We start from the raw sequence: 17,591 nt of genomic DNA on the forward strand, positions 1-17,591 counted from the left end.
CTTGCCAACATTTGTGGTGTGTGTGTGTGTGTGTGTGTGTGTGTGTGTGTGTGTGTTTGGGGGCTTATTTGTTTTGATAGTAGCCATCAATGAGTGGTATCTCATTGTGATTTTGATTTGCATTTATTCAATGATCAATAATGTTGAGTGACTATTCATGTGGTTGGTGGGTATTTGTATATCTTTTCTGGAGAAATGTCTGTTTTAGTTCCTTGCCCATTTTTTAATTGAGTTGCTTTCTGTTGTTGAGTTGTAGGAGCTCTTTATATATTCTGGATATTAACATTTTATCAGATATATGACTTGCAAATATTTTCTCCCATTCTTTTCACTCTGTTGATTGTGCCTTTTGATGCATGGAAGTTTAAATTTTTATGTAGTCCAATGTATCTATTTTTACTTTTGTTTCCTGTACTTTTGGTATCGGATCTAAGAAATCACTGAAATGCAATGTCATGAAGGACATCTATTATATTTATCTTCTTTACAGAACCTGGAACTCATGAATGGCTTCCTTTTTGATTGACTGAAGTTACAGGATTTTTTACTATAATGCCCAGGATTCATTGTCTTGCCACTTTGAAGAATGAAGAAGAGGTGGGCACAAAATGAGCAGAGGGCAAGTTTATTTGAATATAAGATTAGAACGGAAAAATAGTAGGAAAGCTCTCTTCATAGAGAGGGGACATTGGAGAGTGAATGACAGAGGACTATCGGCAAGGGCCCTTGTTTTATAAGGTTCTGGTCAGCCCTCTCCCTTCCCTTCCCTTCTCCCTGTTCTTTCTCAGGTTCTACCCTTATTGGCAGGATAACTCTAGGTGTTGGGTTGTCCATTCCTGATTGGCTTGTTTCCATTGTAAGAGGTGTGGTCTTTGGTCATACCTAGGTCTTTCCTCAAATTGCTGAGGGAAACCTGAGAAGGGGGGGTAGGTTGGGTCTGTTACATTTTTAAGGGGAACCTTAAGCCTGGGGGGTTTGCTGTGGTCAGACACTCCCAGCATTGTTCCAAAGTATGTGTTTTTCCCCACCCAGGGACCTCGGGTCCTAATCCTTCCCTCTCTGCCTATTTTATCCTATCTTTTCCTATTGTAGAAGGAGGAAAATGATAACTACCAACCATATCTTCATGAAGTTTCCCCACTTCATTTCCTCTATCTGTATAAACATTTTTACTGTAAAAAACTGGGGGAATGAGCTCTCTCTTCTTTCTCAATCCATCTTTCACTCTCCATTCTGGCTCTGGAGCTGTCTTGTACACTGTATACTCTCTTATTTTCTCTTCATCTTATAGCACTAGAGCAGCGATTTTCATCATAGCTACATCACTTTAGACAAAAAAATCATCAAATAATACAGCACAGTGGTTAAAATCTGAGCTAAATTTGTGCCTAAAGTCTGTCACTAGATTAAGGAAGGAACTAGGTCTGTTCACTGCCTGGCACATAATAAAAGCTCAATAAATATCTACTGATTGAATGAAAGTGTAAAATGGGTAACCTGTCTAAATCTTACCTGTAAATGTTAGGCGGGAGAGAGTCTGTTGTGTGAATGGAAGTCTCAGTCCTTGGCTTGTAAGGGTTAAATTGTAGGGCTAACCTGTAGCCTTGAGAAATAACAGCTTTGTTTTGACACTGTAGGTTAAGAGATAACAGCCTTGTCCTATCAATCAAGGGAACAAAAGTTCAAGGGAAATCAACTGGATTAGTGTTTGATTGGATTGGGGCAAGGGCATGTTGAGAACTTTGAAAAAGTGGCGCTGGAGGCAGAGTCAAGGAGGTCAACTGGTTGCGGCTTAACCGCAGAAAGTCTGAACTGTTTCCACCCCCATCTGGGAACTATTTCTTTCTTCTGTTCCCAGGTGATGATAAGACGATGTGGTCGGCTATAAAAACTCTGTACCCTGGCTGTTGGAGGGCACACTCTGATCAAGAGTGTCTGTCCTGATCGGTTGGCCTTGCCTCTCATTGCAATAAACTTTGCTGTGACTTGTCACCGGTGCCCATAGCATTCTTTTTCAGGAGTCCTGTGGATGCAACAGGCTTCAGCACGAGATTACGTGGGGATCCACTCTCAAATAAAGGCAGTCAGAACGATGTTGTGCCCCCTGGGTTTTAGTGTGTAGCTTATTTATTGCGGTTCCTGTCTCCAGCTTTTGTTTCTATCATTCCCCTTGAAAAGCTTGAGACTCTGCCTCAGGGTATTTTATCTACTGCTCATGTCTAGCATGTACCTAATACAAAGATTGATATGATCAATTTTATATGTAAAAATAGGATAATTATACTTATCTAAAATTTTGTGGGGATTAAATGAAGGAAAAAAAGTATGTTCAGGTTGGCAATACTTGGCAATAGTAATTGGTCATGAATGATGGTGATTAATTACTAATAAGAAATCAGACTTGCAGGACCTACAAAGTCCTTAAAACTTGCAACACTGATACTAACATCTGATGACATTTTTAGAAGGGAACCATGTGAAGATCTTACAGTCTGTTTGGGAAGACAAGATAAAAATATGTACATAAAAAGAAGCATGAATGAACATCAGTGAGGAAAGCAGATACTGATGTCTGGTGGAGTTGCAAGGAAGGAGAGAGTATGATGGAATTGAATAGCTACATAAAACCTCATAGAGAAGATGAGCTTGAGTTGTTTTTTGATGGACAACTGAATTTAGATGACAGGACAGGAAAGGAAGGACATGCCCAGGCAGGGAATATTTGAAGTGTGGTTAGTCTGTCAATTTGCCGTTAGAGTATGGAGGGCCTTAAACGTCATGCTATGGGTTTTGTATTTCATCTTATAAACCAGAGGCTGGCAAACTTGTTAACTTGTTCTGTAAGAGGCTAGACATGAAATATTTTAGGCTTTGTGGCCACAAACGTTCTCTGTTGCTTACATCTTTGCCTTAAAAAAAATGTAAAAAACATTTTTAGCTCTCAGGCTATACAAAAACAGGCCACAGGCTGGATTGGATATAGTTCACTGATGCAGGGCTCCAGCAAAGATCTTTTGACAGTTACTTGACTCCATCAGAGGTGCATTCTAGGAAAATGGCTGGTAGCAGCAAGAATTACCTCATACCTCTTTATAATCTAGATTTTTGGACCTTCAGAGAAAATATGTTTTACAAACTAGAGAGACAAAGCTTCATATTTTCTGACTGTGTACGTGGAGTAGAGAATTCCATAGCCAAGATGATTACAGTATATAAGTTCTTTGGGATACATTTGCATTGCATTTCACCCTCTTCTTGTTGGCTAGAGTTGGCATCGTAATTGGTATTAATAGCATTACAAATGGGTACATTGTAGGCACTTAATGGCTACTTTAAGAATTGAATTTAGGAGGTGAAAATGTTTTATGGATTCCATAATAAAGAAGTTTTATTGCGGCTAGTTAAGAAACAAATGTTATGAGAAGAGCTGATTTTTCTAGTATGTATCATAAAGTATGACAGCCTTTATGACAGCAACTTAATTCTACAAGCTCCATGTGTTTGTGTTTAAAGGTACTGCCATCAAAATGAAGATATGGAACCAAAGACATATATTGTTCCTCTGCTGACCACCTTATCAATCAATGATTAAATATTTTGTTATATGGACAAAATTAAGTTTCTTAATCTTTTATGCAGTATAGGTGAACACAAATGTTTGGCATTTGTGATGGTTAATTGTATCTATCAACTTGGCTAGACTATAGTACCCAGATATTTGTTCAAACATTATTCTGGATGCTTCTGTGAAGGTAATTTTTAGATTAAATTACATCAATTTATAATTATATGTATCAAATATATATAACAAGAATTTTATATATATTCTATTACGTATATAGTATTTTTATATATATTGGTTCTGTTTTCATTTTTTTTTAATTTTTTTATTTTTGGGACAGACAGAGACAGAGCATGAACGGGGGAGGGGCAGAGAGAGAGGGAGACACAGAATCGGAAACAGGCTCCAGGCTCTGAGCCATCGGCCCAGAGCCTGACGCGGGGCTCGAACTCACGGACCGCGAGATCGTGACCTGGCTGAAGTCGGACGCTTAACCGACTGCGCCACCCAGGCGCCCCTGGTTCTGTTTTCAAATACAGACTCTCTGTGTGTATGGTGTCTGGCTTAGAATATAGGTTGTGTGGAGTATAAAATAATTAATTTTGGCAACAGAGGGGTGAGCTCCTCTGTAAGGAGGCATCTCTCAGGGTGACTGATATCACAGCCTGCTACTTGCATGCTCTTGGGTGGTGTATGTATTGAGCTACTGGACAAAGAAAAAAAATAACGTTTTCAAATATAAGCCCTCAAAATTAGTGCCATATGAACAGATATTGAGGCATTGCAAGCTGTGATATGATGTTGGGTTTTCCTTGTGGAGGGTAACTATGTAGTGTGCTTTTCCGGGAATAGGGTGGAGATTTATTCTTTGGTATTTTGGTCATTAGTGACTCTTCCATGCCATCTAGAAAACTTTAAATATTTTGCTCTCCTGGATTTATTAGCCATTATAGAGAGCAATGTTTCTCTATCAATGCTAGGCAATTTTGGACAAATCTGGAGGTAATTCAGTAAGTTCAACCAACATTTATTGAGTAATTACCATGTGCTCGTACTAAGCACTGTTCAAAGAGGAATAAAACACAGTTCTCTCAAGACTATAGTTTCATGTAGTTTCAGAATGACTATTAAAGCCTTAATATGAAGAAACGGGCAGAAGACATGAATAGACACTTCTCTAAAGAAGACATCCAGATGGGCAACAGGCACATGAAAAGATGCTCAATGTCACTCCTCATCAGGGAAATACAAATCAAAACCACACAGAGATGTCACCTCACACCAGTCAGAGTGGCTAAAATGAACAAATCAGGAGACTATAGATGCTGGAGAGGATGTGGAGAAATGGGAACCAACCACTGTTGGTGGGAATGCAAACTGGTGCAGCCAGTTTGGAAAACAATGTGGAGGTTCCTAAACAAATTAAAAATAGATCTACCCAATGTGCCAGCAATAGCACTGCTGGGAATTTACCCAAGGGACACAGCAGTGCTGATGCATAGGGGCACTTCTACCCCAATGTTTATAGCAATACTTTCAACAATAGCCAAATTATGGAAAGAGCCTAAATGTCCATCAAGTGATGAATGGATAAAGAAGTTGTGGTTTATGTACACAATGGAATACTACTTGGCAATGAGAAAGAATGAAATATGGCTTTTTGTAGCCACGTGGGTGGAATTGGAGAGTGTTATGCTAAGTGAGATAAGTCATACAGAGAAAGACAGATACCATATGTTTTCACTCTTATGTGGATCCTGAGAAACTTAACAGAAGACCATGGGGGAGGGGAAGGGGGGAAAAAAAGAGAGGGAGGGAACCAAACCATAAGAGATTCTTAAAAACTGAGAATAAACTGAGGGTTGATGGGGGGTGGGAGGGGGGGAAAGTGGGTGATGGGCATTGAGGAGGGTACCTGTTGGGAGGAGCACTGGGTGTTGTATGGAAACCAATTTGACAATAGATTTCATATTAAAAAAATAAAGCCATAAAAGAATGGCTAAATAGATAGATAGATGAAATTCAGAAATCTCTTTCTCAGAATATGGGAAACTTTCATCTTAATCACAGTGGAACACTGATTCTTCAATTGGGTGCAAAGGTAAAAGATGTTCAAGACTAAGTATCACTGATATGTTCTGTGAGAACAGAACTTAGGGCAGGTATGTCTTCACAAAGAAGACAGGTAGGCAAAGACTTGGAGAAATAATGTGTTCAGAAAGAGACATTTGATGGGATCCATTGTGAGGACATTGGGCAGACAGGGGTGGAATCCAAAATTAGGGGGTGGAGGACTGACGGAGCAGAAGAGTGTGGGGCAAAGGTGCTCCTGAGATAGTTTACCTTCTTTCAAGTCTTGTCTATAGTCCTTCAGTTTTACTGAGCAGTTACTTGGTGAAGTGCTACATCTTTCCTTCTAAACTGTTATTGTGGTTATAGGTTTCCAGTGTTATCTGTCCTTGTGTCTTATATTTTAGAGATTTTATTTTCCAGTTAGAGCAACTAAATCTCACTGATAGGGTCTGAAACACTTAAGGGATTTTTAGCCATAGAACTATCTTTTGCATAATCTCCTTACAAAAGTAATGCCATTCTCGCATTTTTCATGGTGGGAAAAGTAGCAATTTTTATTTGTTAGGATACTGAAGCAGACAAAGGACCCATTGGCTCTCACCACAATTCCAAAATAAACTGTATTGCTGTTTGAACGATGGGTACAATTACCTATTTTCTATTTCTGTTCACAGGGAATTCAAATAATGGTGAAGGAAAAATATTGAATGTCAAAGTGCATTTGCCTTTGCAGAAACAGTGCGAGGTGTTATTAATGAGGATCCACAAATAACTGCAATTTTGCACTGCTCAACATTCATAAATGACTACCAGTTAAATCAAGGGAACAATTTCTGCTTCCATTATATCTTGCATATGAAGTGTACATGTTATCTTAACATCAAAGTGTGTGCAGTACTACCGAAGGAAGGAATCTGATGATAGCGGCATTTTGAGCCACAAGTTATCAGTAGATCCCTCTGTGGTATGGCAGTGTTCCAGCCAGGCATAGTTTCTTTTATGCTGGGAACAAAGGTTGTTCTTTTGCCCATGTTTGAAATCCACACTCATATACATGATTTGTTCTGCTAGGCTGCTGGCTGATTTAAATACATGAGTATTTCTTTTGATTAATATTGTGACTGTACACACACAAATATATGTATTATATATATTTAATACATATATATAAAATATATCTTTATATATATTTATTTATTTATTTTTTTTTTTAATTTTTTTTTTCAACATTTTTTTATTTATTTTGGGGACAGAGAGAGACAGAGCATGAACGGGGGAGGGGCAGAGAGAGAGGGAGACACAGCATCGGAAACAGGCTCCAGGCTCCGAGCCATCAGCCCAGAGCCTGACGCGGGGCTCGAACTCACGGACCGCGAGATCGTGACCTGGCTGAAGTCGGACGCTTAACCGACTGCGCCACCCAGGCGCCCCTCTTTATATATATTTAATATGCACATATTTTAAAAGTGATGGGGTGCCTGGGTGGTGCAGTTGGGTAAGCGGCTGACTCTTGATCTCAACTCGGGTCATGATCTCACAGTTTGTGAGCTCGAGCCTTGCTTCGGGCTCTGTGCTGATGGCGTGGAGCCTGCTTGGGATTCTGTCTCTCCTTCTCTCTGCCCCTCCCCACTTGTGCTCTCTCTCACTCTCTTTCTCTAAGTAAATAAAATAAGCTGTAAATAAAATAAAATAAAATAAAATAAAATAAAATAAAATAAAAATAAAATAAAAATAAAATAAAATAAAATAAAAGTGATGAGTAATGTGTAGGTAACAATGCTTACCTGACGGTGTTCAGAAATCTAGTTGTCGAGTTGTGGGGGATGGTTCTCCTGGCACAAATCAAACATTGGTTACTTCTGTTAAGTCACCTCTTTTAACATTATTTATATCTCAGTGTTTCAAGCTTGAAATTGGCAAAGACTAGCAGCCGTTCATTGAAACATCCCTGCTGTTGGCGTAGGTTACAGTAGTTTGAAATTCCTGCAAATAGACTTATGCCAAAATGGTTGCAACTTGTAATTTTTTGTTGGATTCTTGATATTACCAAAATCTGAACTTAAGTGTAATCTTGGATGCTGCAACTGTAATTCTAACTTGAGCCCCTTCTATAATCACTGGTTGTTATTTTTGTTTTTATTTTTTCTGTACACACTGTTTTCCAGCCTTTACTGTCACCACTGCTGTGTGGCTTTGCTCGAGGCACAGGCTGCAGATCATTGAATAATGTGATGATAGTCTGTTGGCTGAGCCCTCAACTCCTACTGCAGGCTACATCTTGCACTAGTGGTGACTCATGGGGACAGTCAGCACAGTGGGCTATTGAGGGATCAAAATTCGATCTGTTAGAAGTAAAGATTCTTAGGTTTTGAGCTTCCATTTCTGATGAAATTCAAATTTCTGATGAAATTCTATTTACTGTCTAAGCATTATATGAGAAGTGAAAAATTGCACAGCTCCACGTTGCCTCACATTTTGGCATCATAAAACTATTCAGATGGTTATAAACAGCAAAGGAAATTTTGATCATGAAAGATATATCTTATTTTCCATAAAGACATACTCTTCAGAAATTCTTGGTAAATTTTATGGAAGTCATGAAATGCCCTTTTCAACTAGCCTGGATACAGTGGGCAAGAGTGATTCTGGATTCTACTTCGTTTCTTTAAATATTTAACAAACATTTACTGCGTGCAAGATTTTAGATGTATACCTGTTTTCTGTTCCTTAGGGATAACTTCGGAATGATCCAAGCTTTATACTTCTTTTCCAGTAGATTTGTGCTCATTATCTCTATATGAAGCTGTGTGGAATAAACTATAGACTATGCCTAAACAAAGAAATTTATCCGTTTAAGTAGTTGAAATGAGTACCCTTTAAGGAGCACATTATAATATTTATATTACAAATGTATAAATATATATTGGTTACAATGTAGCTGGCCTAATTTCAAGTAAGACCCAAATAAACCTGTATACATCTTGTAGAGAAGACTCAGCCATTATTAATGGCTGCAATAAAAGTAAATCTAGTTACCAGAGGATCAAGATTTTAGTTGCAATTTAAATGAAGTTTTTCATGACATATAGGGACGTAGATATTTTAATATCTGATCCAACACGTCATCTATTAGTACAACAGAAGTAGAAGCACCATGCTATGTGTGCCGGACTTTCAGTATTGCTTGGATGTTCTACTGTTTGATGGAGAATGTTTTTCATTGATCTGCAAGCCATTTTTGTGTAGCTACGTTGTCATGTGGACGTGTGCTTTCATCTTGCAGATTTTACTTTTCTGGTCTTTTTATCAATTCTCCCTTCCTGCCCGTGCTGAAAGTATATACCATGCTGTTTAGTGTGCTACTGTTACAAATTTAGTCTGCTAATGGTCTATTAATAACAATATCAAGGAAAATGGATTGATTGGAAAGGCGCTAAAAACAGCATTAATATGAATCTTGAAATATTCTTACCTTTTTAAAGTTAAAGTGCTGATATAGTTTGGGCTACATACGTAGACCAGTAGATTTAAATTGCTATGACTTCTAAGGAATCCTTTGATTCAGACAACCATATGGCGTGATAATTCTGTGTTAGAAAAGCATAGTCCTAGATCTAGGATTTATTAGGCTGAGTGACTATCCTCAGGCTAGCATCAGAACTGATTTTAGTAGCTAAGGTACATTTCCAGGGTTGTACATAAAAAGGTGGATTGAGAAAAATTAAAGAGCTTGATTTGAATGAGATCATCTAAGATTGGCTCAAAGAAAATCAGGGTGCATTGAGTGGAAATTCTAGAGAGAAAGAATGAAATAAAATTCAAATTATAAAAACGACCTCAAAGTGGCTAGCTACTGTTTCCTTTGATATTCTGAGGTTGAAACCTAAAGTACTTTAAAATTTGGGATCTGCCTTTTTTGAGGTCTAATAGTATTTAAAGGAGAGGGAATAGAAGAAATTTGTAAGTCTTTTTGGAAAGTAGCATAGGAAACCAGACTAGAATAAGCAATGCACGAATCTTTGCTTTGTGGAGGAGGGTATGGTCGTCATGAGGGATACAGGTTCAATTCAGCGAAGAATTCGGTCTTTGCAGGAAGCTCATAGATATATTCTCTTACAATGAGACATGTAAATGTCATTTGGGAACGTTTTCCCACCTCAGAGTCCTTTATATATCATTATCATCTCTGCCTGAATGGCCCAGTGCATGTAATAATTGGGCTTCATTTCTTAGTGTTAGCTTTTCCATCTCCGGGAACACTTCTTTCTTCCCCCCGGTTCAGGGATTTCTCTCCTGGGATTCTGCTTCTCTTTGAAACCTATCACCTTCTCTTCAAGTTTCATATATTTGTGGATGTGTTTGCTTTTCCGGGGAGAGGTCCATAGCTTTTTATCAGCTTCTCAGAAGGACCCGTGTACCCTTGCTCTCTAATCTGTAGGATGTAGGCAGGATCTCTGTTGTCCAAGACTATAAAACTAATTCTCCTCATTTTCTGTTTTTATCTGGTTCTTAAGCAACTCAGCAAACTTTCTTAATGGCTTCTTAATTTTTGGGGACCAACCTTCTCATAGAATGATTATTCTCAATCATGTGAGTGTGTGTGTGTGTGTGTATATATATATATATACATACATATATATATAAATATATGTATTATATATATATAAATATATGTATTATATATATGCATATATATGTATTATATATATGCATGTATATGTATTATATATATGTGTATATATATATTTGAATCACCTGGCAGACTTCAAAGAATGTATGGTTCCTGGGCCCCATACCCAGAGATTCTGAATAAATTAATGTGTGGGGGTGACAACAACAATATTGGATATTTTTAAAAAGCTTCCCTAGATAATTCTAAAGTGCACCTAGGGTGGGGAACCACTGACCTGGTATGTTACAGACCTTCACATTTTAATTAGTCATGGTAAATTGGTAACAATTTTGAAAATTAGTATGAAAATGTCTCTGTTGCTAGTGGTGATCAAATTTGATTATAAAGATAAAGGGGTTAAGAGTGGGTCAGGTTATCATTTACATATTTCAATGGCTGACACTTGCTAGGATTATGTCACCTCCAAATTTAAGTTAAAGCCCTGTTAATGTGAGGAACTGTACCTTTTATTTAATAAATCCTATGTAAACCATTGACATAAATACACATTATAGAAATTTGACTCTTCGAAGATATTTAACCTAAGCATAAGTGTTGAATCATGTGTGGAACTATCATCAATAAACTGTCATCAATAAAACATTACCCCACGCCCCACCCTATCTCTTTCTAAAGAGATTGACCAATTTTCAGATTAGGTCATTGACACATCTACTTCATCAATGCTAAGATTTTAAGACAACATGTTTCTAGATTTTGTAAATAAGGTTTGTGAAATGCAAATACATCCTTAAATTCCTCTAGTTTTAGTATTTTGGTCCAAAGCCTCTCCTTCCAGTCTTCTACAAAGTCTATATTTATTTTTTCAATTTAATTAATAAGGCTTCCTGCCTTATGAAGGATATATTTTCCTTCTCATCCCCTTTCCATTTCCCTTTGATTTTTAAATCAAGATTCAAACCAAGTCTTATTCATTGATGAGCTAAATAAACTGTTCTCTAGCAAAGAGGCTGCTTTCTAATTAGCTGTAGGATATAATTAGTACATTCTCTGGGCCAGTAAGAATTGGATTTACCAGATGCCAGCAACTGACAGTCCGAGGAATATTAGCAGTAAGCAGGCAGAAGCGTGGGTGGAGGAATGGGGATAAAGGAAGGGGATCCTTACTTCAGGCTGTCAAGGCTTATGTGTGAAAAATTCTGTCAAGTTAGTCACTTGTACTATCAAATATGTTAAAGCTTCAATTTTCAATATGCAAGTCTACTAGACCAAAAGGAACTACAGAGGGTTCTGCATCAATAATCATGTATTATGGCAATTAGTCCATGAAGTACAAAGCTGCCATAGATGTAAAGCATCTTAGCTGAAAACCAGAGTCTTGGCTCTAAGTCAAAGTTTAATTTTTGATAAAAGCCTGCAGTTGGCTTCAGCATTTGTCTGGCACCAGGACACCATGGACTCATGATAAAATTATATTATTTCTTAATAAGAAACCAGACCATAAAATAGTTTATCTCACTTTCGTGAAGTTCCAATTTATCTAATCCAATTGCAGACACACGTATGTGGATCAAAATGAAGATCTAAGAGATTTTGAGCTATTTTTAAGACCTGAAAATAGAAAGCAGTGTATTAGATTTGATTTTGAAATAAAAATACAGTACTTACAAATAGAGCAAAAAGTTTCATATTTGACTAAATTCTCTCAGAAATCTCTGGTGACCAGAGATGTGATATAAAAAGAGGCACTGCGATTTTATATTAAAACAATCCCCAAGGCCCTTTGAGCCCATTTTACTTGACCTTTTTTTTTTTTTTTTTAATCATTCACAACTGGGGAAATGGTAGTTATTATGAATGGTTTAAAAATATTCAGAATTTCCTAGCATTCAAATTGATTGTATATATTATCAATACGTGTTATGGGGCTTTATTAACTCTAGCTCTACTAGTGTGAATCTGTGAAGATAAATTCATTCAATTCTTGCTACAAAATTCGTAAGTTCTGGATAAGCAAGAGGCATTGCGCAAATATATATTTCCCAATATACACACATATTCCAAATATATACACATATTCCAAAAATATGTATTCCAAATATGCATACAGTTAGCCCTTGAAAGACATGGATTTGAACTCCGTGAGTCCATTTATAGATGGATTGTTTTCAGTAAATATACGTACAATACTCTAACTGTATTTTCTCTTATACTTTGTAGATAACATTTTCTGGTCTACTGCCATACCACCCTGAACACTTCTAATCTCGTCTTGATAACATTTTCTGTTCCTTAGCTTACTTTATTGTAAGAGTACAGTATATAATACATATGACATACAAAATATGTGATAATTGTGTTATCAGAAAGACTTGGGTCAAGAGTAGGCTTAGTAGTTAAGTTCTTGGGGAATCAAAAGTTACATGCAGATCTTCAACAGCATGGGGTTTGGTGCCCCTAACCCCTGCATTGTTTAAGTGTCAACAGTATATTCTGTATATTCCAAACATATATATTTTCAAGATGCAAATATATGTGTGTGTGTTTATATATATATATATATATATATGAAGTATATTTACTTCTTTCATTAAAAGGCTGGTAATGCAGACAATCCTAATTCTAATTTTCTTCACTGTCAACTGAGAGTGTTGTCTGTGTCTCATTATCCTGTGTGTGGGTGCTATGTCTTGAATTATACCCCCCCCCAAATATGTAAAACCTTACCCCCAGTAAATGTAACTGTGACTTTATTTGGAAGTAATATCTTTGCAGATGTAATCAAGTTAAGATGAGGTCATTAGTGTAGGGCCTTAATCCAGTATCACTGGTGTCTTTATAAGTAGAAGGAAAGTTGGGCACAGACCCAGGAGAACATCATGTAAAGACACGGAAATGCAAGGAAAAGAATGCTGTGTGAGACAGAGACACCCAGGGAGCATACCATGTGACAACAGAGGCAGAGATTAAAGTCCTGCAGCTGCAAGTCAAGGCCGGCCAAGGGCTGCTGGCAACCACCGGAAGCTAGGAGAGGCCAGGAGGGATTCTCTCCTCCAGGTTTCAGAGGGAGCCAGGCCCTGCTGGCACCTTGATTTTGCACTTGTAGCCTCCCAAACTGTGAGACAATATATTTCTGCTGTTTTAATCCACCCAGTTTGTGCTACTTTGGTATAGCAACCTTAGAAAATGAATCCAGGAGTATGTAATAAGTTTCCTGCCGCAAGAATATATCCATCAGTTAGGAGTGTTATGGGGGAGAGCCCTACCCTATGTAGGCAAGTAGACTAAATCTAGTCAACCCAACACATTTTTATTGACTTCCCACAGTTAGGGATGTAATGATTAAAAGTCATTGGACCTGCCCTTAATTATTTCATAGTCTAGACCACCTCTAAGGTTTGTATAACTCTAAAATATTTTTATTCTATGGTAATTAAAGTGTATTAAGTGTGGAAAATCAAACAGCATGTCAAATTGCAGATAAATTTAATAATAAAAGCATATAAGGAAGTGTCTGGTAGAATGAGTTTGCTTATCAAGATAGAATTTTGATCCTAAAATAAAATGTCAGAGTATTAAAGATGAATTTGTTAATATGATATAACTTTTCTATACCATTTTTTCCTATACCAAAAGAATAACTTTTTTTTTTTAACTTAAGAGAGAGAGAGAGAGAGAGAGAGTGAGCAGGTGAGAGAGGCAGAGGGACAGAGAAGGAATCTTAAGCAGGCTTCATGCTCAGCATGGAGCCCAACACAGCGCTTGATCCCATGACCCTAGGATCGTGACCTGAGCTAAAATCAAAGAGTTGGTTGCTTAACCAACTGAGCCACCCAGGTGTCCCAAGAAAGGCCACTTCTAATACAAAGCTTGATATATGTGTATGATTATAAAATAGCATCTATAATATATTAAATAATGTATAAGATGCACACACATATTTTATGCCTATGCAAATGTATTATTTATCCTTATTTAAATAAAAGACTTGTATTTTCAAACTCTATTAACTGGACAAGTGTACATATAATAATTGAGAAAGGTTTAGGCTTAAAGTTTTAGAAAATTAACGATTGTGGATTAGAAAGGCTCTCACTGGTTCCGTGTAAATGATTTTGTCACTTTTTATGATACAAATTGCAACCCCCCCCCCCGAATTAGAGAAAAAATGGAATCAATCCCCATGTAGCCAATATCCCACTTGAATGACAAGCATTGTAAAATATCTTAATAGCCACTTTCAGGATTCAAGGACCATGAACCCAGTATCAAAATTATCAAACTGATTTTATAAATTCAGTAAAGTTGCAGGACACAAAATTAGCATGCAGAAATTGGTTGCATTTCTATACACTAATATTGAAGTAGCAGAAAAGAGAACTTAGGAACAAAATTTCATTTACAATTGCACCAAAAATGGTAAAATACCTAGGAATAAACTTAACCAAAGGAGGGGTGTGTGTCTGGGCAATGCAGTCAGTTAAGCGTCCAACTTCGGCTCAGGTCATGATCTCAGGGTTCATGAATTCAGGCCCCGCATCAGGCTCTGTGCTGACAGTTCAGAGCCCGGAGCTCTGCTTCAGATTCTGTGTCTCCCTTTCTCTCTGCCCTTCCCCCACTCACACTCTGTCTCTTTCTCAAAAAATAAATAAACATTAACACAAAGGAAAAACCTAGCCAAAGGGGTGAAAGACCAGTACTCTGAAAACTATAAAACATTGATGAAAGAAATTGAAGATGACACAAATGAAAAGATATCCCATGTTCATGGAATGGAAGAATTAATATTGTCATGTAAGTAGACCATTTATATTCATACTATGTATTCATATTTTAGTGTCTTTGCCTTTTTTGAAGCTTTATTCTTAAAATTATTTAAACAAATAAAATTATTTATTTATATTTTACTTATTTGCAAATCATTAAATCCACCATGCATTAATATTCAATAGGATTATCTGTTCATGTGGCTTTCATGAATAAAACACCTCAGTAATTTCCTGTAGTGGGTGGACACTGAAGTCACCTTCTCAATGTCTGTTTCAACCCCGACCCCCACGAATGTGGCAGCTGAGTGGTTGGGTGACTGACTCCCATTCCAGAGGCTGACTCAGAGAGTCTAGCTTAATCAGTAATCCCATCCTCCTTGCCAGTGATTGGTTTAGCGTTGTAGTTCTGAGGCAATAAGGACGTTTATACGGTAATAGCAATTGGTTCTGGAAGGAGCAGGTGAATTAATTTGGGCAAATGAGATACAACTGGAAATTGCAAGTTAGAACTGCTTCCTGACTCAAGAGAATGTCCTACAGAGAGCTATTTCCTTTCCCTCAGATGCTGTCACCCAAGGATGTGAAGTCTGAACAGCAGTAGTGATTTAACTACCAGTCTGAGGATAATGACAACACCGAGAGGAGGGAAGAATCAGGAGAACAGCAGTAGTCTGAGATGGAACCACAGAGTTAAGTCACCACCAGAATCTATTCTCTGGCCGAGCTTCCAGGTACACAAGGGAACAATTTCCTCAATGTTTAAATTTGAGTTGAATTTTCTGTGACCTCCAAAGAAAGTATCTTAAATGATACTTATTAATATTACCTATTAAATACAATCCGGATTTTAATTTATATATTCAAGGCCTACTACCTATTTAATTTCTATGATTTCCTGATTTATTTACTGTATGCCAGCTGTTAGAGTACTTACTATGGCTTACAGTTTCCTTTATCTAAAATGTTGTTCCTCAATCGTAAGTTACAAAAGTTTAATTTTTCTTGAAGTTCTAGCTTAAATCTTGTCTCAGGGAGATCCATGATAACTTCCACTGGGATGAATCATATATATCTGTACATCATTATATCTTTCATTTTTTTGTTTTTCTCATTCATTCATGACTTACCCAGTGCCTGTTCTGTGTATTCCAATTCTCACATATATCACCACCTATTTCATAGACATTTTTTGCATCCTATCTTTTCCACAGGATTGTTAGCTCCTTGAGGACAATCGTATCTTTTTATTTTTATAAATCACATGAAGTTTTGCAATACATAACCTATACTTTATTTTGGTTGGTCAGGGTTGTCATAAAATTTTCTAAGCTTTCCGTCATATGAGTGTATTTGTTCTCTTTTTATCCGTGGAAGTGAAGGAAGAAGAAAGTCATTTTGGAAAATTAATCATCAAGTCAATGGTTCAATATAAATATAATTTATAAATTATAGACTCAATCACTGGCAAGACTAGCATGAGTCTGAAATGGTACTGGAGTTCCATTGCAACCACAATATCTTGAACACCATTCAACATGCAGTCAGCTTAAAATAAAAGTTATTTGACTATGTGAAGGAGGCCTACAATGAGGAAAAAGTAGCAAGAACTTTGGGAATCACTGAAATGATTTCATTAATGACAAGCAGATTTAAGCATGTTCCAACTTTCTTACATAACAAAGTGAAATCTGCGTGATTTAGAGCTGTAACTAGTTTCGTGAGCTCTGTAGCCATGAAATAAATGTTACTGAAAATTCATAAATGATGCAGTTCCAGGACTTTTTAATAGGGTTCTGAGGAAACAAGCCCAAGGAGATTGAGTTGTAGTATACACTTTCATGTGCCAAGCAAGGTGCTAGATGTGCACATTTTGTTGGGATCACGGAATTTCTGATTGCTTAGTAATTGGCCAAAGTCACACGGCTAGTGAGTGCTGGGGCTGCAATTCAATTCTGTCAACTTTTAAGGACCTTGCTTCCTCCACTCACGTGCTTATATCAACTGAGCAACTGTCAAGCAATCTGTGGTGAAGTCTGTTGTTTTGTGTAGTTTCCTGAGGGCAGAGGGAAGGGACTTTGATCATGCCAGGCCTCTGTTCCTGACATTTAGTGACCTTTAATTCCTTAAAACATTCATTCATTCATTCAATAGTTACCAAGAGACCATCATGGGCTAGCTACTTCACTGTGTGCTAAGCACCTCATATGAATAAGACATAATTTTTTTCTGTGAAGGAGCTCATAGAGTACTAAGTGATACAAGCACACAAGCTGTTAGTGTATGATGCCCTGTGGTCTGTGCTTCCCTACCTTACTGTTGATCCCTTATCATAACTTAACCCCATTATACCTATCCATTGTTCTTACCTATTCTTCCCAGTACCTTTATGTTGGTAACTACCAAATTTACCTCCACAGCCCTAACCTCTCTCCTGCATTCCAGAAACAGCCTACTCAACATTTTCTACTGGATGACCGATAGACACTTTGACGTTTCCAAACTAGAACTTTGAATCCCCATCCTCCAAACCCCAAGGCTGGCCTTTCCTTTACAT

The sequence above is a fragment of the Neofelis nebulosa genome, chromosome 1 (genome assembly GCF_028018385.1).
Source record: "Neofelis nebulosa isolate mNeoNeb1 chromosome 1, mNeoNeb1.pri, whole genome shotgun sequence".
NCBI classification, from domain to species: Eukaryota; Metazoa; Chordata; class Mammalia; order Carnivora; family Felidae; genus Neofelis; species Neofelis nebulosa.